Here is a 24590-nt window from a genome sequence, read left to right as displayed (position 1 = left end):
TTTCCTTCTCTCCAGGTCACAAAGATGGTAGCCTCTGTTTCCTCCTCTGAACTGTATACTTTTGTCTTGCACATTTAGGTCTTGAATCCATCTAGAACCTACCTATATATGTGGTTTTACGTAAGAATCTTGTTTCATTTTATTCTGTATGGTGAACCATTTTCTCGGTACCATCTGCTGAACAGTGTGTCCTTTTCCCATTGATCTGTGGTGCCACTTTTATCATATATTATCGTGTGTATATATTCTGTCTCTGAATGTTTATTTATACAGTTACCCATTTTTACATCAATGCTGCAGAGTTTCTGTTGCAGTGTATCTTAGGGTATTGTAGGGTCAGTTGTCTTCTCACTCTTCTTTATGCGGATAGACTAACCTACACCTAGACCTTTATTTTGCAATATAAATGCTAATGTGTGTTTATTGGGTTCATTTAAATTCAACAAACAATTTTTATTAGGATGGCATTGAATTTATATATTAATTTGAAAGAATTGACATTTTTACAATATTAAATCATCTTAAAAGTACAGAATAGGCTTATTTAAGTCACTTCTTTGAACTTAGATTTAGAGAGGCCATAAAAATCCATCGTTAATTCCTAGATGTCTTATTGTTTTTGTTACTGCTGTGAATTTTTTATTCTACATGCCAGTGTTGGTACAGAAAAATAGTATGGGCTTATGTTGGTTTGTCTGTATCCAGAAAGCAACCTTTGTTCATTCTGTTAGTTTTTCTGGGGAAATGGTTCTATCATGTGCAAATAATGAAGGTTTTTCTCTTCCCTTCCGATGGCCAACATGTTTCTAAGTTTTGCTCTCTATTTGTTTTGCCTAGAACTCAGAAAATATTTCAGAGTAGAATACTAAATTCTGTTTCTTCTTGAAACAGTTTCCTTTTGCTAACTGGCTTTTTTTGTATTGCTTTTACTCTGTTGTGTTTTGTGCAGGGTGGGTGTCTGTTTTCTGTCTGCCATGGTCAGTCATTTTTTTTTTAAGATTTTATTTATTTATTTGACAGAGAGATCACAAGTAGGCAAAGAGGCAGGCAGAGGGAGAGGGAGAAGCAGGCTCCCCGCTGAGCAAAGAGCCCGATTCAGGGCTCGATCCCAGGACCCTGAGATCATGACCTGAGCTGAAGGCAGAGGCTTAATCCACTGAGCCACCCAGGTGCCCCTGGTCAGTCATTTTCATTTATCTGTTCTGTATATTCAGACTTAAGTACTTGCCAGTGGTGTTTCGTTGTTGTTATTCTTTTTGGCAGATCTGACGCTCTTCTTTTCTTCTTTATACCTATTCAAGAAATTGACTCGGGCTCAAGGTTTGGCCTTGAAGGAGAGGGAGGACCATCCCTCTCCATTTGTTTGAGACAGTCCTGGTTTATGACTGTTGTCTCATGTTCCCCTTTCTCTCTCAAAAGTGTCACTTTTGCTATGGATAATGATGCATGATACATTGTGTAGTTGCCCTACCGTGAACTCACTTTCTGTCTGCTTGGCGGCTAGTGGAATCCTGTTCTTCATTTTCCAGTGGCAATCTGCCCACTTTCTCCACAGTTGGCAGTGTCCCACAGACTTGAATCTGCTCCATCCTGGCTAGTCCAAGATGGCGCCCCCAACCCCATGAGCCAGCTCTTGCACAGTAGGGATGCATACCTACTATGGTTCTCCCTCTCTGCAGCACCTCTGCTTCTCTTCTGGGGAGAAATTACCATTTCTACGTAGAAAGGGGAGGTTCTAAAAGAGGAAGGATGACTACTTCAAAAGCTGCCACCCATGCTACTGGGGAGAGCTTCCAGCGTGCCCTGTGATATAGATCTTGCATTTCTGAACCATAAAGCAGTGGAGCAGGAAATAAGGATCTTTCTCTGAATTTTCAGGCCAACCATTCTAGGGTATGATAATAGGTGATCTACTGATTGGTTTTCAAACCAACTCCATAGCCCATAAAAATTATTGGAAGTTTCTCTCAGCTTCTGGGAATAGGTCCTCAGTCACCTAAGTTTTCATGTGCTGTGTGTTTTTATTTTCTTCTGTAACCTTACAGGAATGGTTACATTCCTATACCTTACAGGAATAGGAAGTTAGGAAAGGCAGCATCAAGAGATGCTTTTTTTTTTTTTTTTTAAGATTTTATTTATTTCCTTGACAGAGAGAGGGAGAGCACAGGCAGCCAGATTGGCAGGCAGAGAGACAGGAAGAAGGAGGCTCCCTGCTGAGCAGAAAGCCCCACGTGGGGCTCGATCCCAGGACCCCAGGATCATGACCTGAGCCGAAGGCAGACACTTAACCGACTGAGCCAGCTAGGCGTCCCAAGAGATACAGTATTAAACCAGTATTTCCAACAACTGACTTTTATATTCCCTTTTTAAATAAAAAAAATAGCTTTATTTTTTTCTGATTATCTATTATCTTTCTGTGCTTATAGACAAGCATATGTACTATAATACAAATGACATCATAGTTCACGTGGTGATTTTTTTATGAGCACCTTTCTCTTTTTTTTATAATGTTTTGATATTCTTTTTCCCACATTTACCTTCTCTGCCCACAACGGCTCCCACTGCCTATGTCAAAGGGTCCCCAAGGCCACTTCCAGTTGTGGTGATTTACTAAAAGGATTCACAGGGCACAGCCTGTAGTTGTGCTCATGAATTAAATTTATTACAGCAAAAGGATGCAAAGCAAAAATCAGCAAAGGGAAAAGGCACAGCAGGTAAAATCCAGGGGAAACCAGGAGCAAGCTTCCAAGAGTTTTCTTCCAGTGGAGTTGCACAGCACATGCTTAATTCCTGCAGAAATGAGCTGTGACAACACATGCTAAGTGCTGTCTACTAGAGAGCCCATCAGAGACTTGCTGCTTGAAGTTTTTACTGGGGACTGATTACGTTTGCACCCTCTGCCCCACATGTACCGAAATCCCATACTCGAAGAAGGGCAGCACAAGTAGTACTGTTTGCACAAGTAGTGTAACCACATTGAGTCACTCTTACCATTTAGGGAAAGTTTTGTATCAGCATGTGAAACTGTTTCCCAGTCCAGTTCGAAGACACTGGCCAAGGGTCAACTTTGGATGACACGGACCTTTCTAGGGATACAATCTCACGCCTGCTGTGTTAAATCCTTTCCAGATGCTCCCACAGTCTTCCCATAACTTTAATAGACTTCTTGTACACGTAGGAATCTTTCGTCCTATGCACTGAAGACTTCTGTGCTAACGCCTTCGTTCTGTGCACTGGACGCCCATGAGCAAGATTATTGTTCGAAGGGCGTCATTGTAGATATTAGCCATTCACGTTGCGTAGCCCACAATGTAAGTGAACTTATTTTCCCTGATTTTTTTTTAACTGCAGTGACTTTTACCAGGCTTTTGAATTTTTTTCATTTTTATCAGTAAGAAATGGTGTCTCATTCTACTTCAATTTTGTGTTCTCATGACTCTTCATGAGGGTGTGTTTCTTGGCCTTTTCAGATAGCTTTGCCTATTATTTGCTTATTCGTATCCTTGGCCCAATTTTCTATTGGGTTGTTTACCTTTTGCTTTTAAATTTGTGGGAGCGATTATCTTTAGGTATTGTAGCTATTTTCCTAAGCTATCATTTGTCATTATGGTGTACTCTTCAACATGAAATTTCCCACTTAATATGTCTTATCTTTTTTTTTCGTTGTGTCTTTGAGTTTCTTCAGAGAAGTTTTAGATCTGGGATTTAGCTTTTATACGTGGTATTATATAAGGGTCCAGCTCTGTTTTGTTCCAAGTTAAAACCCAGCTATTCTAATTCAGTTTATTTAAAAAATTCCTCTTTTTTCCACTAAATTAAAATTCCGCTTTTGTCTAATAATAAATTCCCATATATACTTGAGTCTATTTTCAGGACTCACTCTTTTATTCCATTGACAATTCCTATGCCAATATCCTACTGTGTGATACTGTGTTGCTTTAACATGTGAGAATCTAACTTTCCATGTATTCTCATGCCTTTTCTGCGCCTTTGTGGAGATTTAATGGCAAGTTGGAAGTGGCAGAGTTGATGACATTAACTAAAACCAGAACCTCCAAAATTGTTGTCCTTAAGAGAACAAACTGCAAAACCACAGAGATTGCAGAAAAGATACAAATTGCATTGCTTTTTGATTCATAAAAAATGCGTAGGTCTACACTAAAACTGTCTAAACCACCGAGTGTGCAGTATCAAGAATTACAGGTAATCTGGGCGCCTGGGTGGCTCAGTGGTTAAGCCGCTGCCTTCGGCTCAGGTCATGATCTCAGGGTCCTGGGATCGAGTCCCGCATCGGGCTCTCTGCTCAGCAGGGAGCCTGCTTCCTCCTCTCTCTCTCTCTGCCTACTTGTAATCTCTCTCTGTCAAATAAATAAATAAAATCTTTAAAAAAAAAAAAAAAAAAAAAAAAGAATTACAGGTAATCTGTTTAGTGCGTCTTGTTTATCTTCATATATTTGTTCATATGCTTGACATTTTAGAAGATTTGTGAAATGCTACAAATATCTCTTCTTTCTTTTTTTTTTTAATTTTTATTTATTTGGCAGAGAGAGATCACAAGTAGGTAGAGAGGCAGGCTGAGAGAGAGAGAGGGAAGCAGGCTCCTTGCTGAGCAGAGAGCCCGATGCGGGACTCAATCCCAGGACCCTGAGATCATGACCTGAGCCGAAGGCGGAGGCTTTAACCCACTGAGCCACTCAGGCGCCCCTACAAATATCTTTTCTTTAAAGAAATGACCATCTTGGGTGCCTGGGTGGCTCAGTAGGTTAAGCCGCTGCCTTCGGCTCAGGTCATGATCTCGGGGTCCTGGGATCGAGTCCCACATCAGGCTCTCTGCTCAGCAGGGAGCCTGTTTCCTCCTCTCTCTCTCTCTCTGCCTGCCTCTCTGCCTACTTGTGATCTCTCTCTGTCAAAAAAAAAAAAAAAATCTTAAAAAAAAAAAAAGAAATGACCATCTTAGGGACCCCTGGGTGGCTAAGTCCATTGAATGTCCAATGCTTGGTTTTAGCTCAGGTTGTGATCTCAGGGTCGTGGGATCACACCCAATGTCGGGCTTCATGCTCAATGCAGAGTCTGCTTGAGATTCTCTCTCCCTCTACCCTGTCCTTGTTCTCGCTCTCTTTCTAAAATGAATAGATGAATTCTTTTCCCCAAAAAAGAGAAGAAAGAAAAGAAGAAAGAGCAAGCCACCTTAAAGAACCATCTAGAGATCAAAGACTTTTATTGGTTTCATAGTACATAAGTGGCAGCAATACAAGTTCATGTAGGAAAATGAAAAACATAAATTTATATTCTTAAAGTAAAATTTTATATTAAATATAAATTAATCCTGTCGTCTAGTTATGTAATACTTTTTTGTTCCATCTTCACATGTGTAACCACGTATTTGTGTATTTATAAGAGCTGGCTCAGTCCTTAATGTGATTTACTAGAGCTTCTTTAGTCATTTATCTGCTATTACCGGATGTTCAGGTTTTTCCCATTTTCTACTGTCTAGGTCCCACTGCAGTGCACAGCTGTGCTTACCTAGAGGGGTGCCTGGCCCAGAGTTCAATGCGTATTAGCTATTGTTGTTCCTGCTTGTGCTGTTTTTACTACTAGCAAGAGCTTTTCATCATCCTTGATTATTTTCTTAGAATAAATTCTCAGATGACATTTTTGGTTTAACAATACACACTTTTCAGATTTTCTGTACCCGTCACCAGACAGCTTCTGGAAAGATAGAACCAATTTATGCTCCCGCCCACTGGGGCGTGAAAGAGCCAGCCTCCCCAAAGTCCTGGATATTTTTATCCTTCTAAACACCCTCTCTGAATGACCTAAAACCTGAGTGTTTTGCCTGAATATTGAAAAGAGCATTTTGTACAAAACTCCAGCTGTTGTGAACACATCTTTGCGTCACTGAAAGAAATGAATCAGGCTAGCCGGTGGGATTTTTTTAAAGGTCACACTTCTGTTCCTTCAGTAATACGTAATTGCTTCACTTACCCTCGACATAGGTGTCTATGCGTGTGTTCCTTACATCACACACGAATGAGAAATCCAATAAGATGGTGTTTCCAGGCAGCACTGAAGAACTTTTTAAAGTTTTCAGAATTACAGGTGCTGAGAGATCCATTGTCAGCCCGGCCGCAAGCATGTGGGGCGGAGGGGGACGTGTATAGTAAATGTGTTGTGAGGCTGATCTGTCCATGTTGACTTTGTTGTTGTAGCTTTATTCCTTCTTCAACTTGGACTTTTCTTTTATCATTTGACCCTCTTTTGTTTTGTTCTTTTATCATTTTACCTTTTATCGTTTACCTTCTATATGTTGTGTTCATTAATTCTTGAAAAATAAGACACTCATTTGTTGCCTCGTTGGGGAAACCCTGAGGGAAGACTGTAGTTTCTTATAAAATCTTTAATGAAAATACCACACCAAATGCATTACAAAGAGTCATGATCCTCTAATATTCTGTACACATTTTGTTTAAAATATGTCACTGTCTTGGGAGAGAAGTGGAGTATGGGTCATCCCAAGAAACTCTTCCTTTTTTGTTTTTGGTGCATTTATAGTATTAAACTAATGTTTTCATTTTAGGGAATCACAGGGCAAGATCAAAATTGTCATATAAGGTGACATGAAAGATGGATTCTCAAAGGGAGATAGAAAATATCCGGGACATTTATCTTTCGTGTGGCCATTTACAAATTTGGAATAGGTTAATGGATTTAAGGTTGGCTTTCTTGACTTATCTATAAGACAGATAGGTGCCTTTGTGAACTGTGTCTTCATCTGGGGGAATTAGCCCCTTCTTAAATGGTGTCTATAGTTGATTGTGGATGGATATGTTAATTAGTCACCATATCACATCCTGGGACCATTTCAGATTGCGCAGCTTTGATCCTAGCTCCAGGGAATGGAATGACCCATGTCGGTGTGCCATGGTGTGGTGAAGAGGTCGAGGCCCTTCTTATATCCCATCCTGAAGGCTGCTACACCTAGACATTCTTTTTTAAAGTAGTATCTTAAGGCTTTAATCATTTTCCTCCAAGCAGTTTGTGGGGACCCTGGGATTGCATTTACAACTCACGAATGTGACAGCTGCCAGCCCTTTGGAAAAGCAAATCATGCTAGCCACTGATTTGCTTCACACCACGTGCCCTGAGTTTTTCCAGTTTGTATTCCATCTTGAACACGGTTGGAAAGCCTGTAGCCCCTGGTGCTGGGAACTGTGTGGGGTCCACAGTCAAGGCTGAATCTAAAGTCAGTTGGCAGTCTTCTATTACAGTTATGGGAACCTACACACATGTTCAGGGAGGGAATAATAGAAACCTCACACTCCAAGTATTCAGATCCATTGGCCTTCTAGAGTCCACAGGCTCCTAGAATTTTATTTTTGCTTGTCTGATAGCTTCCTTTAAAAAAAAAAAAAAAGAGGGACTTTATTTATTTATTTATTTATCTGACAGAAAGAGAGAGAGCACAAGCAAGGGAGAGGCATAGAGAGAGGGAGAAGCAGGCTCCCCGCTGAGCAGGAAACCCAACACGAGGCTCAATACCAGGACCCCAAGATCATGACCTAAGCTGAAGTCAGGCGCTCAACTGACCGAGGCTCCTAGACACCCCCACTTGTCTATAGCTTCCTGATTAGAAGATGGTAGTGGTTTGATTATTAGGCCATAGCAAAACTGGCACAATCTCATAAGCAGGGTACGAGGGAACGAAGGGAGTGAGTGGACAAGAAAGGGTGCAAAATAGGTGAGTGTGAAAAGAGGTTGTGAGAAAGCAGAGGAAGGAGGAAAAGACCCTCCAGCTAGTGAGATAAAATATTTAGTGTGTGCTGAACTCATGTGTGATCATTGTTTCCAGTTTTATGTGGAGTTCAGAATTGTTTTAAAATTCAATATCATAAATATTTGGCATTCTGCTGACAAACCAATATTGTGAGAATATTATACAAAAATAAGGCTACCTGTATCAGTGCATCAGCAGTATCAGTGCATCAGCAGTATTTAAGCATCAGGTATAATGTTTGGTAAAGGACATATAAAAGGGTGGAAAATCCATTGTCCTTTTGAGATGGCACATGCGACAGTTTCTTCTTGTTTTTGTGCCAGGATTAGCTGTACTTCCAGGCCATCACCCTCAAACTGGCAGTCATGTGCGGAGGGGACCACACTCTGCAAAGCCTGCCTTGTGAAATCTCCTGGAGTGGGGTACTGGACATCCTTGAAATGTTCCTGAATTTGCTGGGAATGTTTGCACTGAGTTCCTGTCCATGCTTGCTGTGAGGCAGATGCATTTGAACACGTTAAGGAGGTATCCATCCATTCCTGTTGTGTTAAGAAGAGTACTTTCAAAATCAAGAGTAGATTTAAAAAAAAAAAAAAAAGGTGTCGAACTAAATGGAATTCTTCGTAGGAATCAAGACGCTTATGTAATTTTTTTCTCTTTTGAGTTATCAATTCTGAGAATGGTACTGATCAATTAAGTGTCAGTATAATGTTTGCCTCAGCAGGATAACCTTCTTGTCCCATATTCTGGAACAATCTAATCCCATGGGAGTTCATCTGTTCAGGTTGAATTTCCCTGTGAGGACATCTAAGAGCGGGTATTTGTTGGGTCATAACTCTTCAACAACTTTCTCTCGTTCTTCATAAGAGTTGATGTGTTCTTATTTTGTATCTTCCATGGAATCAGTATTCTATGGAATACTTATTTTGTATCTTCCATGGGTGATTTGCAGTTTCCTAGAAAATCGTACAGGTTCTCAAATTTAATTGAATAGAACTAAACAAAGTTATCTCTTACATTTCTTTTCATTTCCCCTGTGTCTTTAGTCATTCCTCTCTTATCATTTCTTATTTTGTGAATTCGATTTGTGCTCACTCTTTTTTCTTGATCAGCTTTAGTTAATGATGCATTTTACTGTTTTTTTTCCCTCAGTGAATCAGCTCTCTGATTTATTCAATTCGCCATTTTCTTATTTCTAATTTATCAGTTTTGTCTTTAATATTCAACAGTTCCTTCTTTTGGAATGAAAAGAGCAGAAACAAGCAGGAGATTATCTTTTCTCCAACTTATGATATTGGGTGCTTCATGAATTTTTTTCCTTTCACATTTATTAATAATGGATATGAAATTTTTTAGAACTGTTTTTGCTGATATATTATCATTTATAAGACCTGATATATTATCATTTATAATAAGACCTAATATACTATCATTTAATTATTTTTATAAGACCTGATATATTATCATTTAATTATTTTTATGTTCAAATTTACTCTTTCCTGAAAAGTTGTTTAAAAATTTTTTTTCCAATTTAAACATGTTTATTGTTTCTTTTTTTTAAGTTGACCTATAATTGACACACAATATTACATTAGTTTCAGGAGAACAGGATAGTGATTCCACAAGTCTATACGCTGCATAGCTACCATCTCTCACCATACAACTCGAGTACAGTGTCATGGACTATATCCCCTGTGATGCACCTTTTCTTCCTGTGACTTATTCATTCCATAGCTGGAACCGTACCCCCCACTCTTATTCACCCATTCTGCCCATCTTGCCACCCTCTCCCCTCTGGCAACCATCAGATTTATGGGTCTTTTTCTTGTTTTTGTTGGTTTTGTTTTTTAGATTCCACATATAAGTGAAATCATATGCTATTTGTCTTTCTCTGATTTACATCACTTAGCATAATATCCTCTAGATCCATCCATATTAGCGCAAACAGCAAGAACCCATCCTGTGTGTGTGTGTGTGTGTGTGTGTGTGTGTGTACACACCACATCTTCTTTATCCATTCATGTATCAGTGGGCACTTGGTCTGCTTCCATGTCTTGACTATTGTAAATAATGCTATAATAAACATAGGTGTGCATATATCTTTTCAAATTAGTATTCTCATTTCCTTTGGGTTAATACCCAGTAGAGGAATTGTTGGATTGTATGTACTTTTATTTTTAATTTTTTGAGGGACCTCCATACTATTTTCTGAAGTGGCCGCATCAGTTTGCATTCCCAGCAGCAGTGCGTGAGGGTTCCCCTTTCTCCACATTCTCACCAGCACGTGTTGTTTCTTGTCTTTCTGATTCTGGCCATTCTGACAGGGATAAAGTGATATCTCATTGTGGTTTTGACCTCCCTTCCCAGCGATGAGTGATGGTGAGCATCTTTTCGTGTATCTGTTGACTATTCAAAAATATTTTAAAAATCGTTCCCAGGCGATCCATGTTTTGTGTACACTCGGTTTTGCTTTCTAGTTTTTTAGTAATCTTTAGTTTTACTGCATTCTGATCACGGAATGTTAAGCTTATTAACTCCAGTTTCTGGAATTGAGGAGCCTAGCATACAGTCACTGAGTATAACTTGAAAAAAGGTGGATCTTCTGTCTTTTTGGACATTTTTATCATGAAGCATTCCAAATGCTCACAGAAGTAGAAGGAAGAGCTTGAGGGGCGCCTGGGTGGCTCAGTGGGTTAAGCCGCTGCCTTCGGCTCAGGTCATGATCTCAGGGTCCTGGGATCGAGTCCCGCATCGGGCTCTCTGCTCGGCAGGGAGCCTGCTTCCCTCTCTCTCTCTCTCTGCCTGCCTCTCTATCTACTTGTGATTTCTCTCTGTCAAATAAATAAATAAAATCTTTAAAAAAAAAAAAAAAAAAAAGAAGGAAGAGCTTGAGGAATTCCCGTGTTCCCTTCTCACGGCATCAGCCGCTGTCCTGCAGTTCAGCAGTTTCACCTCGTGCTTCAACGTGTGGGGGTTTAGTTTGGTGTTTTAAAAGGGGATCCCAGCCATCTGATCGTTTCGCCCTTACATACCATTCTAATCTGTACAGAGGACGTCTGCATGCCACTCTCATACCCCTTAAAATTAACCAGAATTCCTCAACATTGCCTAATAAGTAGTTTGTGTTTCTTGTTCCCAGTTGTCTTAGAACTGTCTTCCCACAGATGGTTAGGGATAGGAGCCCCGAAATAGAGGCACCGTGGAGAATAGGACACACTAGTCTTTATCATATTAATTAGGATTTTCCGTGATATTTCATCCTTTTTTTAAAATTTTATTTATTTATTTATTGGACAGAGAGTGAGATCACAAGTAGGCAGAGAGGCAGGCAGAGAGAGAGGGAGAAGCAGGCTCCCTCTCAGCTTAGCAGAGAGCCCCATGCAGGGCATGATCCCAGGACCCTGAGATCACGACCTGAGCCGAAGGCAGAGGCTTAACCCACTGAGCCACCCAGGAACCCTGTGATATTTCATCCCTAAAAATGGTATGTTCTAAAGATGACTCAAGTATCATGTGTCATAAGGACTGCCCTGGTTGGTTTGTCCATCCAGCTGTAACATTGTATGTTCTTGTGCTTACTTGCTAGATTTGCATAGTATGGTTTTAGGGGTGGGTTATATTATGGTATGTTATAATATTACATATTATGGTTGGATTGTGCAGATGGATCTTGTGAGGGATCAAAAGTAGCTCATTAAAGCATATCGTGAAAACAGTAAATTCTAAAACAGAGAAGACTGTTTATCATAGATGAATAGTCTCAGAGGTTAGCACAGACCTGAGGATAGTAATTGTGAAACAAACCAAAAGAAAAAGTGTGAATAGAATCATCTGAAAATTGGATCCTGTTGTTTAGTTTTTCATTTGCCCCATCCCCTGATGTGTCATGTATTTCAAAACATTGTCACGTAGTGGCATGAAGCCGTGGGGTCTTTCACATCATTTTCAAGCAAAGCTCACTGTCTTCTTGGCAAAACCAGTCAGGTGTTTTCTTTCTCAGATTAAAAGCAAAATAATTACTTCTCATATAAAATTGATTAATTTTGCCCTTAAAGGTTTTTTTTGGCTGTGGGGGGCCACCAGTTAGAGGGAGAGGCAGAGAGAGAGGGAGAGAAGCAGACTCCCCCCGAGCAGGGAGCCCGACGTGGGGCTCAATCCCCAGGCCCCGGGATCATGACCTGAGCCGAAGGCAGATGCTTAACAAACTGAGCCACCCAGGTGCCCCTTGCCCTTAAAGTTAAAAAAAAAAGGCAGTAGCTAATCTTTGGTGAGTGACGGTGTTTGGGATACTTCTACATATGTTAAGTGGATCTATGTTAAGTGGATCCTTTGAGTGTCTAGTATTATTTTCAATTAATAGGAAAGGGAACTCAAGCCACCGAGTGCCTGAGTAAGTCCCTGGCGGTCACAGACATGGTGAACGCCAGAGCTGGGACCTGCCCCCTGTAGGCCAGTCTTTTGCACGTGCTCTTAACCACCATTCTCTTTCACCACTGTGGCATCATTCAGAATGTCCTCCTTGTAGGAAAAACAGGTATGACTCACACTGCCAAAGGACAGCGTACAAAACCAGCCACAAAAGTGGTGGTGGCATCATGGTGGAAGAGGAAGAAGAATATGATTTGGCAAGATTCCTTTATTAAAGGACATCAGTAGACATGTAGAGATATCTGAGTCATTTACTATTAAGTATGTGAACTGAGATACATTTTGACTACAATTGGAAGGAAACATTTATGTTGAAAATATGAATCAGCTTTGACATACATATGTATATTAATGAAAGTAATCAGTGACTCAATTTTACTGAGAATAGAGGCTCCAGGAGAAGAGATTTTTATTTGTTTTGGTAAAGGTGACTTGTGAGCCATGAGCAGGTTGGGAAAGATGTGTTAGGATGACTGTAGATGAACTTTAAGCTTGATTATTGTGTTGAAAGGATTAAAGAAAAAAAAAAATGTGCCTTTGATCACATGGTGGCCATTGACTATATGTCTGTTCAGTATGCTGTGAGAAGCAAATAGCATGTGTCCTTCCCAGCACTGTGAGATGCAGCCATGCGGGAGAAGGGTGCTCATATGCATTTTTAAAAAAGTAATGCGTCGAGTTTGTTCATTCATTACTGAATAGGGACATAAAAATGAACCATGCTCCACCCAGAAGGAGCGGACAACCTAGTCAGGAGGGAGATGTGTTAGCCCTCCAGCCAGTGGGATGGGGTAATTGGGACACTGGCGTATGGAATCACTGCCAGGTGGGCTCTGAGTATAGACCCTGAGCTTCCTGAGCTGAGGACAGAAAGCTTTCTGGGAGAAGAAGTAGTACCAAAAAGTTTGGGAACCACTCTGCTAGATTCATGTTTACGGGAAGAACGGATCTTAATCTATATTTCATAAACCGTTTTTACAGGTTGAGTTCATTGGAACAGGACCTGTGTTATCATAGTGGGCTGATTGTCACTTATGGGGTAAAATTGCAATAAATAGAAGAAGTAACAGAGTTTTCGGGGCACCTGGGTGGCTCAATTGTTAGGCGTCAGCCTCCAGCTCAGGTCAGGATCCCAGGGTCCTGGAATCGAGCCCCACATCGGGCTCCCTGCTCATCGGGGAGCCTGCTTTTCCCTCTCCCTCTGCTCCTCTTCTTGTGTTCCCTCTCTCTCACTGTGTCTTTCTCTGTCAAATAATAAAATCTTTAAAAAGAAAAAAAAAAACTTAAAGAAGTAACAAAGTTTCCTACAAAAATAATTCAAACAAATGTTGTTTCCCAGAATCAACACAGACTAACCCTAGTTCTTAGAATTACTAAAACAGCTCTTTCAATGTTGCGGGGAAGTTCCTCGCCCTTCGTAGGAAACAGCCGCACGGATAATTAGGAGCAATCATACATGGCTGCAGTACAACCTGCCGTGACAGGATTAAATGTAGATTTAGCTTGAATTTTATAACAAGCGTATAAATATTTACTAACGTTTCTCTTGTTTACCTAACACGATGTAGAGAGCCAGCTCAGGGCCTGTCTTCTCAAAACACCTGGGTCAACAAGCTCCCATTCTGTCATGGTTCCTCATTAATAACCTCTGTTCAAGGCCGACAGCCCCCGATTTGATTATCCCTTTCCTGTCACGGCCTGCAAGACTCTTTCACCACGCTGTGCCGCACAAAGTCTCCTGCAACATGATTTTTTTTTCACTCGGCACATTTCTTAAATTTTCCTGGGTCTGTAATTGTAGCCCTAGTTTATTTACTTTTACTTCTTTATGCCATTTCATTATTGGAAGAGCCATTAATTTTCCAGATAATACTTAGTTTTTCCTTTTTTTTTTTTTTTTGGTCATTCCAACTAATGCTACAATGAACATTTTTGAATGTTTCCTTTCTAGAAGGGACTAAGTCTTTGTGGGAAAGCTTCTCTCAAATTTTGAGGATCCCCTCCCCAAAAAGCTCATCTTAGAAAATTCTAGAAAATTCAAGAATACACCACGTTACATTCCATTTGCCGGTGGTGATATCATCACATGCAACAGAGCCTCTGGAAAACTCCGCTGTAGCTTTGTGAGAGCATAAGAATTAACAAAGGTAAAGTGCTGGTTTTATTATGAAACCAGTTTTTCTCTTGAGACTCCCTTAAAAGGGTCTCGGCAATGCTCAACGTTCCCCACTCCATGTCCTAAGAACTGCTTCTCTAGAGAACATATCCCACACTGCAAATGCTAGGTTTTAGAGTCTGCATGTTTTCCAAGTTTACTAAAGATTGTCCAATTGCTTTCCAAAGTAACTACCCACTTAAACTTAACCTGAAATATAGGAGGGTTTTTATTGGTCCCTATCCTTGTCAACAATTTGAATTCTCAGAATTTTTCATTTTCACCAATCTAATATTGACACCTAAGTCAGTCCCTGACTCTCTTGTAAGCTCAGCTGTGGGTAGGGGTACGTGTTATCTTCTCTTGGGAGTGGGCATGTCTGGTTATCTGTTCTGCCATGTTCCTCCCATACTTGATGGAAGTCCCATTGAAAGGTTTAAGAGGGAGAGGTACTGTGGTCATTTTGAGTTCTAAATCGGTCCATGGTAAGGGAAAATTAGAAGTCAAGGCTGGAGGAGTTCCCAAGCTCAGTTGGTTAAATGTCTGACTCTTGATCTCAGCTCAGGTCCTGATCTCAAGGTTGCAAGGCCTGCATTGGACTCCACAATGGGCATGGAGCCTACTTAAAAAAACAAAAAAAAAGTCAAGACTGGAGGTAGGAGAGCCAATAAGAACTTCTTGCTATAATCTAGGGGAAAACAAAAGGGGTCCTCAATCAAAGCATTGGTAATTGAGATGGGGAGAAATTTGAGAAATATTTAGGAATTAAAATTAATTAAACTAATTTAAATTAATTAAAAAAGGATACCTGGTTGGCTCAGTTAGTAGAGCATGTGACTCTTGATCTCGGGGTCATGAGTTCAGTCCCCACATTGAGCATAGAGCTTACTTACAAAAAAAAAAAAAAAAAGAAAAGTCAGCCCATCATGACAGTTATTGGAATGAGAGACAGATAAAAGCCAAGAATCAATAGTTCCCAGGTTTCCAGCACATAGCTTGTGTCACTCACTAACCACTGACAAAGAGATGGAGGGTACAGGAGCTTGATGTGGAGGAAAGTAACAGTTTGAGGCATGATGTGTTCAAGGCATCTGAGAGACATTCAAGCCAAGATGACCAGCAAGCCAATGGACACAGAAGTCAGGGAAAGGAAAGAAGTAGCAAATTTCAAGTGAGAAGAAATGATCAATATCAGGCATAGAAATGTCCAACAAAGCAAGGGCTGGGAAGTGCCTCCTTAATCTGGCGATTAGGAGACAACTGGTTTATTAATAACCATCATGGTAAAGTTGACCCAGATGAAGGCAGGAATACAGGAGGAGAAGAAGCACAAGCCAAGTACCAGAATCCTCAAGGGAGAAGTATGTTGAACATTTACTGGTAGCTCATGGTAATGAAGATAGGTATGGGAAAGGGTGTATGTTCTTAATGAAGAAACAGAGGCGTGTTTATCGAATGTAGGACATTTAGTAAATGAGTATCGAACACTGAAGCCTCACCCCTATGTTACTAAGCGGCACTATTACAGTCACATTAGTGTTTAAGCCATTTATTTTATTCTTGTGAAGAAAATTTCTGTTGATTTATAATGTAAGCCAGTAACTGATGCCATTTAGTATTTACACAGAGGCAAATGCAGAGGCCTCTTAGAACAATAAAAATGCTTCAGAAATTCACCAGAACAACAGAGCCTTCTTTCCCTTCCTCCTCCCGCCCTCTTCCCCTCTCCCCCCTCCCCCCATCTCCCTCCTTCCCTCCCTCCCCCTTTCCACAGACCCTCCCTTCAGCTTCCCTTTTTTCTCCTCCCACCTAACTGATGAATAAAAAAGATAAAAGCGTATTTGGAAAATAATGGTGACATGTCAAAAATAATTTGTTTCTCGTTTATCTCCTCTCCGATACTGCCAGTAAGAAACCCCTGCCACCCCTTCCCCAGCCTGCTCCCCCATAAGTGGGAAGCAGATGATTTGCTCCCCCTGAAAGAGCAGCAAATCCGTTGCCCGGGTGATTTCTCATTACTAAGGCAACCAATTTGGTGCATCAGTGTGAATCCCAATTTTAAAATGTAATTATGCCAAGATATGTACATATGCTTGAGATTTGCTTAAAAGGAATCTGTTCCCCTTTGGAAGGAAAACATTTCCTATGTTAGGTGAAAGGGAGGGTGAAACATTGCTTTTCTTCTTTGCTAGCTTAAATACACCTTTCGACTGGGCTCCCCTGCCATGCTTAGTAAAAGAGCTTGCATTGGTTTTCCTCTCACCACTTTTTTTTTTTTAACTTGAGATGTTCCCTTTCCAAGACACTTCTCTCTTGATACCTGTCACTCATAACCCAGCAGCTGTTGTCTCCATGACAACACTTTCTGGCCCCTATAGGTGGTGGTAGGAAAAAAAGGAAGGGGAAAGGGAAAAAAAAAAAAAAAAAAACAACCCTTGGCTGCATTTTTCATTGCCCTTTTTCCTTTTTAATTGCTGGAAGCTCAAGAGATTGATTCTTTGTAAGGAATTAATTAGGGTAGGGGAAGCAATCTACGAATAGATGTTTACATTAAATTACAAAACTTCTGAACAATTCAGTGAGGATGGCCATCCCAGACTCCAATGAGAGATCACACAGATAGGACGCTTACAACCCGAAGCTTGTCGGAAGGAAAGCTTTATTACCCGGGTAGCTGAAACTGTGCACAGCCAAGCCAGACAATACCATTGAAGCACGGCTGAGCAATTAATCTTTCTCTCCTCAACAAAAATTATTATTTAGAAATAAAACCTATTTAGATGGCAGGAGTATTTACTTTAATTACCAACCCTATTAAATAATGAAATCCCTGTAGCTCATTAAGTTTCCCAGTTACTGCTGCAGCCGGGAATCTCTGAGCTGGTTTGGAGTTGGGGATTTCAAGTGTAATTGTCTCCCTGCCCACCCACACCCCTGCCCCATTGCCTAGCTGCCTTTTAGCCTTATTTGGGTGACTCCATGGTCTGTGTAACATTTACCATAAGCTCCCTTGGATCCTTTTGGAAATAATTGGGTAACAAATACTAAAGACGGCGATGAAATTATTTTATTGTAATGGACATTCGCTGCTTAGTGACAGCACTGATATTTAATGTAAAATATCACCTCCCCCCAAGACGATTTTTCAAAACTGACTTTTAAAAAAGGCTAAGCACATCATTTTGCACTATACTTCATTAAGCTAAGATACTTAAGAGATGGTAAAATGTGTCCTGTTTATCAAGTTAGGTATATAATAGAATCCACGTGGCTTAAGTGTGAGCATGGGCAGGGTTTAGGGATATTTGATTCCTTTCCTTCCTAGAGCAAAGGTGTCTGACTGCTACCAGGAAATCCAAGTGTATCCATAACTGTTCATATTCTCTCATTTAAACACAGCCCACTTGGACGATTAAGTTTAGCTAACCAAAAAAAAAGTTTATGAAATATTCAACATGTTCTGGGAAATGTGTCATTATTTATTGCCTATATTTGGAGCATTCAGTTTTCTCATTATGGGCAGACTTTAACTCTATTCTTTTTTTAAGGTGCAGAATGTAAATGCCTTCAATAGACAAAGGGCCCTTCCAAAAAAAATTAGATAAATACATCATTAAAAAAATTGAGCCAAAAATATGGGTGATCAGTTCACCCAAAAAAAAAAAAAAAGAAGAAGAAGAAGAATGGCTGTCCTTTTTTTTCACCTGTCGGATACTCAAGGTTTTTTTAAAAATCATACTTAGTATTGCTGAGGATACGTGTACTATTGACATAGGAGTAAATTGGTGATAACTTTCTGTAGGGTAGTTTAGCAATGCGTTTCCAAAAAAATGTTTAAAATTAGTTTGCCTCTAGTCTAGCAGTTACACTTCTTGAAATTTTGACTAGGAAAATTCTTTTTTTTTTTTTAAGAGTTTTATGTATTTATTTTAGAGAGTACGTGCTGGGGGAGGAGCAGAGGGAGACAGGAGGACAGAAGCAGACTCCTCACTGAGCAGCAGGGTGGCTCCGTTGGGGCTCAATCTCAGGACCCTGAGATCATGACTTGAGCTGAAATCCAGAGTCGGACACTTAACCAAACCACCCAGGTACCCCCTGACTAGGGAAATTCTCAAGAATTTATGTAACAGCTTAGCTGGAAGAATTTACAACATGTTTCATGAAAGTGGAAAATAGTGGAGAAAAAGATCAGGAAATTAGTGATATAAATGATGGTACATCCATATAGTAGAAAACTAAGCAGCCATAACAATGACAATGTAAAAATATTTAATAACATCAGAAGTGTTTATAATAAATGTTAAGTGAGAATACATTCTCAAAACAAGATGCTCAGTCGGATTCCTTTTTAGCCACATTGCTAATTCTAGAAATAATCAACACTTCCCCCTCCCCCCCCAACACACCCATTATATACACTGAGAAGGAACTAATGAGTCATTCCATTTGGGGGCTTTATTCATCACTAAAGAAAATTTAGGACTATTTATATGCGCTGGTTCTTGTCAGAAAGAATGTTGCCAAACATCGCTATCTGTTCAAATTCAGCACTATGATGAGAGTCTGTATTTTGGAGAAAATTTAATTTCAGAATAAAATCTTTAGTTGTCAGCTGTCCTGAGTTGGTTTTATTGTATTTGTGTAGACAAACACTCAAAGAAACCAAGCCCTCAGAAAAAATATGTTGGTTTGGAAAACTAAAGACACAGTCAAGGATTTGTAATTCAAGCCCAGGTTATAGACAAAGGACTTTATTCACAAGTTGGTTGTACTTCAAGTGTGTTATAAGTAGGAACAACATACAGCTATAGTCACATTTATTTCTATGCCAAATTTTAGCAGTTTTTAGTCTAAAGTAATAAGTTCATTATAAAAGATAGAAACATTTATTTAGGATTTTATTAATTAAAAAAAAGATTTTATTAATTTATTTTGTCAGAGAGAGCACAACTAGGGAGAGTGGCAGGCAGAGGGAGAAGCAGGTTTCCTGCTGAGCAGAGAGCCCAATGCGGGACTCTATCCCAGGACCCTGAGATCATGACCTGAGCTGAAGGCAGACACTTGACCAACTGAGCCACCCAGGTGCCCCAGAAACTTACTTCAAGAAGGACTTCTGTGTGATCTTCCAAGCTTCCCTCCTTGACCCGCATCTATACAACATCACATCATGTTTTAGTGAGGTTTCTCTGTTCAAAAACCCTTCAGTCACCTACAGAATCAAAATCAGACTCTTCCGGAGTCTGCTCCCACCAGCTCGACCTTCCATTATCCTGCAGCACCGCACGACCCCACTGATCTCCAGACCTCCCAAGCGGACCTTACTTTTCCTCCTGTGCTTTCTCCCGTGGTCTGCCCTGCCTCCAGCACTCCTTCTGATTCCATCTCCTCACTAAATCCTTCCCAGCTATGCCCGTCTAAAGAACATCATCTTTCCTTCTTGCTCCAGAACCCATTTGTCCCTTGGACGTGGCTCTGAGGCAGTCCCTGCGGTGGGAGGCGGGAGCTGTCCGTTTCAGGCTTGTGGAAGGTTTAAGTCATCCCCTCGCTTTTCTGTACAGCAACAGGTGTGGAGATGGGCACATCTATCACAGTCAGGTATGAGCCGTGTTATGAGTGAGTTGTTACTAATACTGAAGATAATTGTTTTATACGTAGGAGCTTATTCCTGTAAGACCCATACTTGCTCCTGTGAGTGGGTGAGAAAAGCACTTGAGGGATCGTACAACCTCTGGGTGTGTGTTGCTCACGTGAATGTCCTTCCTGAGGAATGTCGCAGGGGAGCCAGGGCGGAGGACCTCTTAGCAAGACGATGTGTAAGAAGTACTTGGCTCAAAAATTCCCATGGAGGGCGCCTGGGTGGCTCAGTGGGTTGAGCCGCTGCCTTCGGCTCAGGTCATGATCTCAGGGTCCTGGAATCGAGTCCCGCATCGGGCTGTCTGCTCAGCAGGGAGCCTGCTTCCTCCTCTCTCTCTCTGCCTACTTGTAATCTCTCTCTGTCAAATAAATAAATAAAATCTTAAAAAAAAAAAATTCCCATGGAATCCTGGAACTCCTGTAGGCTGTAGATCGTCTTTTAATTTTTGCACACTTGTCTCATCTCTTCAACTACATTGTCCATTGTTGAGGGAAGGTGTGTCCTTACACTTGCTTGCATTTCCTCCCAGGCCCCCAGCATAATGTCGTGTACACCGTGGCCCTGGGTGACGTGTGTCACTAGTATGATTGCATGATCATTACTCAATTCTAGGCGCTTTGGAATTTATAAAGTTTCCTATTATGTTCTGTGTGAAAGCAAAGATATTTACTAGTACTTGAGGTCTCTTCATATGCATTTAAGTGAGATAACTTCATAATATGAAGCAAATGGAGTAATTAGTAGGCATGAGAGTTATTCCCATCCTGGAAAGACAACTTTACATTTTAACTCTGCGGCCAGAATTGAACTTCTCTTGCTTCTGTGTGATGCCTAGACTCCACTACCGCCTAACAAGCTGATACGTGTTGGCTTCAGTCAGCCGCAGGAAATATTAATTTCCCAGGGCGGCTGGAAAATCAATTATCACAGACTATTGGTGCCTTAAAAACACACTTATTTTCTTACGGTTCCAGAGGCTGGAGGTCTGAGATCAGTGTCCTTGGGTCCATATCAGAGCATTGCCTGGGTTGTGCCCTCTCTGATGGTTCTAGGGGGTAATCCATTCCTTGCTTCTTCCAGCTCCTGGCAGCTGCCTGCATTCCGTGGCTTGTGGCTTCGATCTCTGCATCCACCATCACATTACCTCCCCCTGTTCCATCTTCAGCTGCCCTACGGCCTCCTGCCTCCCTCTTATAAGGATATATGTGATCACACTTGGGATCCAATAAATCTACGCATTTCAAGATCCTTAACCTAATCATATCCTCAATGTCTTTTTCTGCCATATGAGGTAACATTTACAGGTTCCAGGGATTAAAAGGCAGAAATCTCTTCAGGGACCATTCTTAAGCCTGCCACATCATCCTAAAGCGTCGTGGGTCTAGCAGTCAGCATTTATTTCTTCCTCGTGCATCGGGGGCTTGGCTGGCCGTGCTAGACTGATCCCATCCTGGGCCATGGGTTGGGTATAGATTGGCTCCACGTGTCCCTCATTTTTCTGAAGTCAGCAGATCTCCAGAGAACATTCTTCTCATGGTAATGGCAAGGCCCAGGAGTCAAGACTGACCAGAGGAGCACATTTCAAGCTGTTCAGGTCGTATGCATTTATATCCCATTGGCCAAAGCAGGTTTTATCAATGCGATGACCCCTCGTATGTCAGCAGGGAGGGAGTGAATATTTGTTGCAATAACATAGCCTAGCACACTGTTCTCTGTACGTGACAGGAACTTGCAGCTAAGTTAGTAATACACTTATCTGGGTGAGAGAATAAAATCCAGGATGAAAAAGTTATTTAGTAATAAGTCCATATTCTGTAGTTCAGTCTTGGAGCTATGCCTGTGTTGGCATTCGTCTAGCTGAATAAGGACATTCCTGAGTATAATGATCCTAAAGAACTTGTCCCATGATTTCATATTCTTACTTAGGAGATAACCTTCTAAAGACTTAGAAACAGAAAGACTCTTTTGGAATCTCTTGGGCCACAATGTAGTGATCCGGGATTCCACAGACATGTGAAAAAGAATTAAGGTTTTTGCCCTTTAGAAGAACAGACTGCTGGATAACCTCTCAGGAGAAGCTGTGAACTGGAGCAGACCTGAGTTAAAGCCCAAGCTATAGTGACTAAGCCTCTTCGCATATCACCCATGGCCTGCAAGCTTGAACAGCGGTTCACCCAAGTAATCCAACCGTGAGTTGGTTCTTACGCATTAATTGTAATCCGATTTTTGTTCATTTGAAAACCAGTATACACTTGTCTCTTTGAAGCTGATAGAATTTCCCAGTCTAGGGTTTGGTTGATTTTTTGTTGTTGTTGTCTTTAGGGGTGGGAGGGAGTTCATCTTTCCTCCCATTCTGGTAATAGAGGAATTATACAAAGTAGAGTTCATGGGCTCTTCGTCTCACTGACTTCAAGAGAGAAGTGAGGATGCACTGCGTCACATTTTCCTTAGTCACTTGATAAAATGCAGTGACCCTGAGGTGTTGGCTTCTGTCAAAAGAAGAAAAATAAGACAATGGGGGAATTTTTCATAAAAAGTCTTGTAACCGGAATGAAGAGAAAAGCAGGAAGTTAATTTAGAACATCTGCATTTTCATAGCTATAACAGAGCCAACTTACTGAAGATAGAGATTTTTTATATTTTTAGGGAAGTTCTTTTAATGTGAAAGGAATATTCCCTGAGAACCAGACGTTTTCATGCATCAGGTGACTTTCTGGCAAATTGGCCAGTTTCTTGGGCTGATGGTTATTCTCACTAGACTGCTAGACCACTCTAGAACCATTGCATCGACCACCAGCCTGGATTTTGACATCCCACACAGACTTGAGAACTGCCTGGCACAGCCGTGTGTTGTTTCCTTGAACATTTCATAATTTGCTTGGCGCATCTTCACAGTCATGTGCTAGGATAAGCTCTTGCCTTTAAGTGAGCGCTTAAACCTCAAGGTAGCTCAGCTTTTCTTGGATATCAAACACCTGCAGGGCCTTTTTGACAGATAAGCAAGTCTTCTTTTAAACTCACAGTAAGGACATTGAGTTTATTCAAGCCAGGAATTCGTCATTCAACATATGTGCTTATTGCTAGGCACTCCCCAGAAAGGCTGTAATGAGTAGAATAGAAATAGTCGGTGTCCTCACAGAGCATACATTCTGATTGAAGAGTAGTAAAATAATAATAAGTCAGCAGATAAGTACAAATTGGGTACAGCTCTGATGGAGAGTCTGGGCTCCCCTGGGGCACTCATTCAGAGCGCAGGAGCAATGTATTCCGGAGAAGACCTTGTGGAGGAGGTGACGTGAAGCTGCGACCAGAGAATTGAGAATCATGTGCCCTAGGAAGAGTGTGGGGAGAGAAGGTTCGAGCAGAGGGAGGTATGTACGCAGGGAGGCTGCAGCTAGAGAGGGCTTAAGCATCCAGAGGCCACTTTAAACCACATCTCTGCCATGTCTGTGCGGCTCTCATTTTCTGTCGCTGGCATGCGTCCATTTCTTCAAGGTTCAGCGCAGCACAGTTATGTCTGTGCAAGGTTTCAGCCGGAATCTGGTTTTTAGTTTTCTGGAAGGATGCCTACAGGGCAGCTATAGAGGAGTCCGTGAAATATTGATCACAAGCCAGTGGAGATGAATTGGGGGGGTGGTATGATGATCCTAAAATATTTCCAAGGTTCACATACAGAAAGAACCATTAGACAGTCTAATGCTGGTGTTCATTTGAAAAGCAGTCTGATTTGTTCTCAGAATTCAAGATATGCTCACTCTGACTTTCATGAAACTGCTGATTTCTTATCACTGATTGACAGTCTATACCCTTTTCACTATACCTTGTTTCTTTGGCAGTCGAGTTATTGTCGTCTGTGTGCATGCGCATGTGTCCCCCCCACCCCCACTCATGATTACTTCCCAGTGGCTTTGACACCACTGTTTCAGAGGAGGCATCCTCAGAAAGAATTCCAGTATGAACTCTTAGTGCCTGCCCAGGTAGGAGCTGACTTAGCTTCTGTCCACTCCCACCAGTTTGAACCAAACACAGTATTTCTCCCGTCACAGTGCTCAGCTACAGCTAGTAACTCATTTGTATTTCAAAGAATCCAAAGCTTCAGTGAGCATTCCACGCATCTTTAATTATGGATGATCCACTGGAATAGACACAACATCCTGACATCCGTGAAGTGATGGTAAGGTAAAGGCTGTCTTCCCCTTGAGACTGAGCCCCCCTTCCCGCCCTCCCCTGCAGCTTGCATTTGAACAAAACACAATCATTTTATGGACATGTATTTGATTTTGAAGTAGAGAAGGTCTTTCTAAGTATAGCAGCAGCAAAAGGAGAATACATAAAGACAAAAATTGATGGGTATTCCTATATAAACATGAAACTGCTGTTTTCTAAAAAACAACAACAACAAAAAACATTGTATCACAATGTGTTTAGTTGCAAAAGAAAAAGAAAAAAAGAAGAAATAGGAAGAAAGGTAGGATGGGGAAAAGAAGAAAACAAAAGAAAGTGCATTTCAAACCAGTGTGGAACGTGTCCCAGAGATTTTGGACAAGCCTCTAGTTAGCCTTCTCGGGGAGCATCTTCATTCTCAGTGTTGCTCCCCC

The 24590-nt window shown here is 41.0% G+C and overlaps 1 protein-coding gene across 1 annotated transcript in view; it reads left to right on the top strand.

Annotated features, from left to right (window-relative positions):
• Positions 1-24590, top strand: part of MYO1D (myosin ID) — a 341412-nt gene that overhangs the window by 152511 nt on the left and 164311 nt on the right.

The sequence above is a fragment of the Mustela nivalis genome (genome assembly GCF_964662115.1).
Source record: "Mustela nivalis genome assembly, chromosome: 17".
In the NCBI taxonomy this organism is placed as follows: domain Eukaryota; kingdom Metazoa; phylum Chordata; class Mammalia; order Carnivora; family Mustelidae; genus Mustela; species Mustela nivalis.
This window is presented reverse-complemented; position numbering and strand designations above follow the sequence as displayed.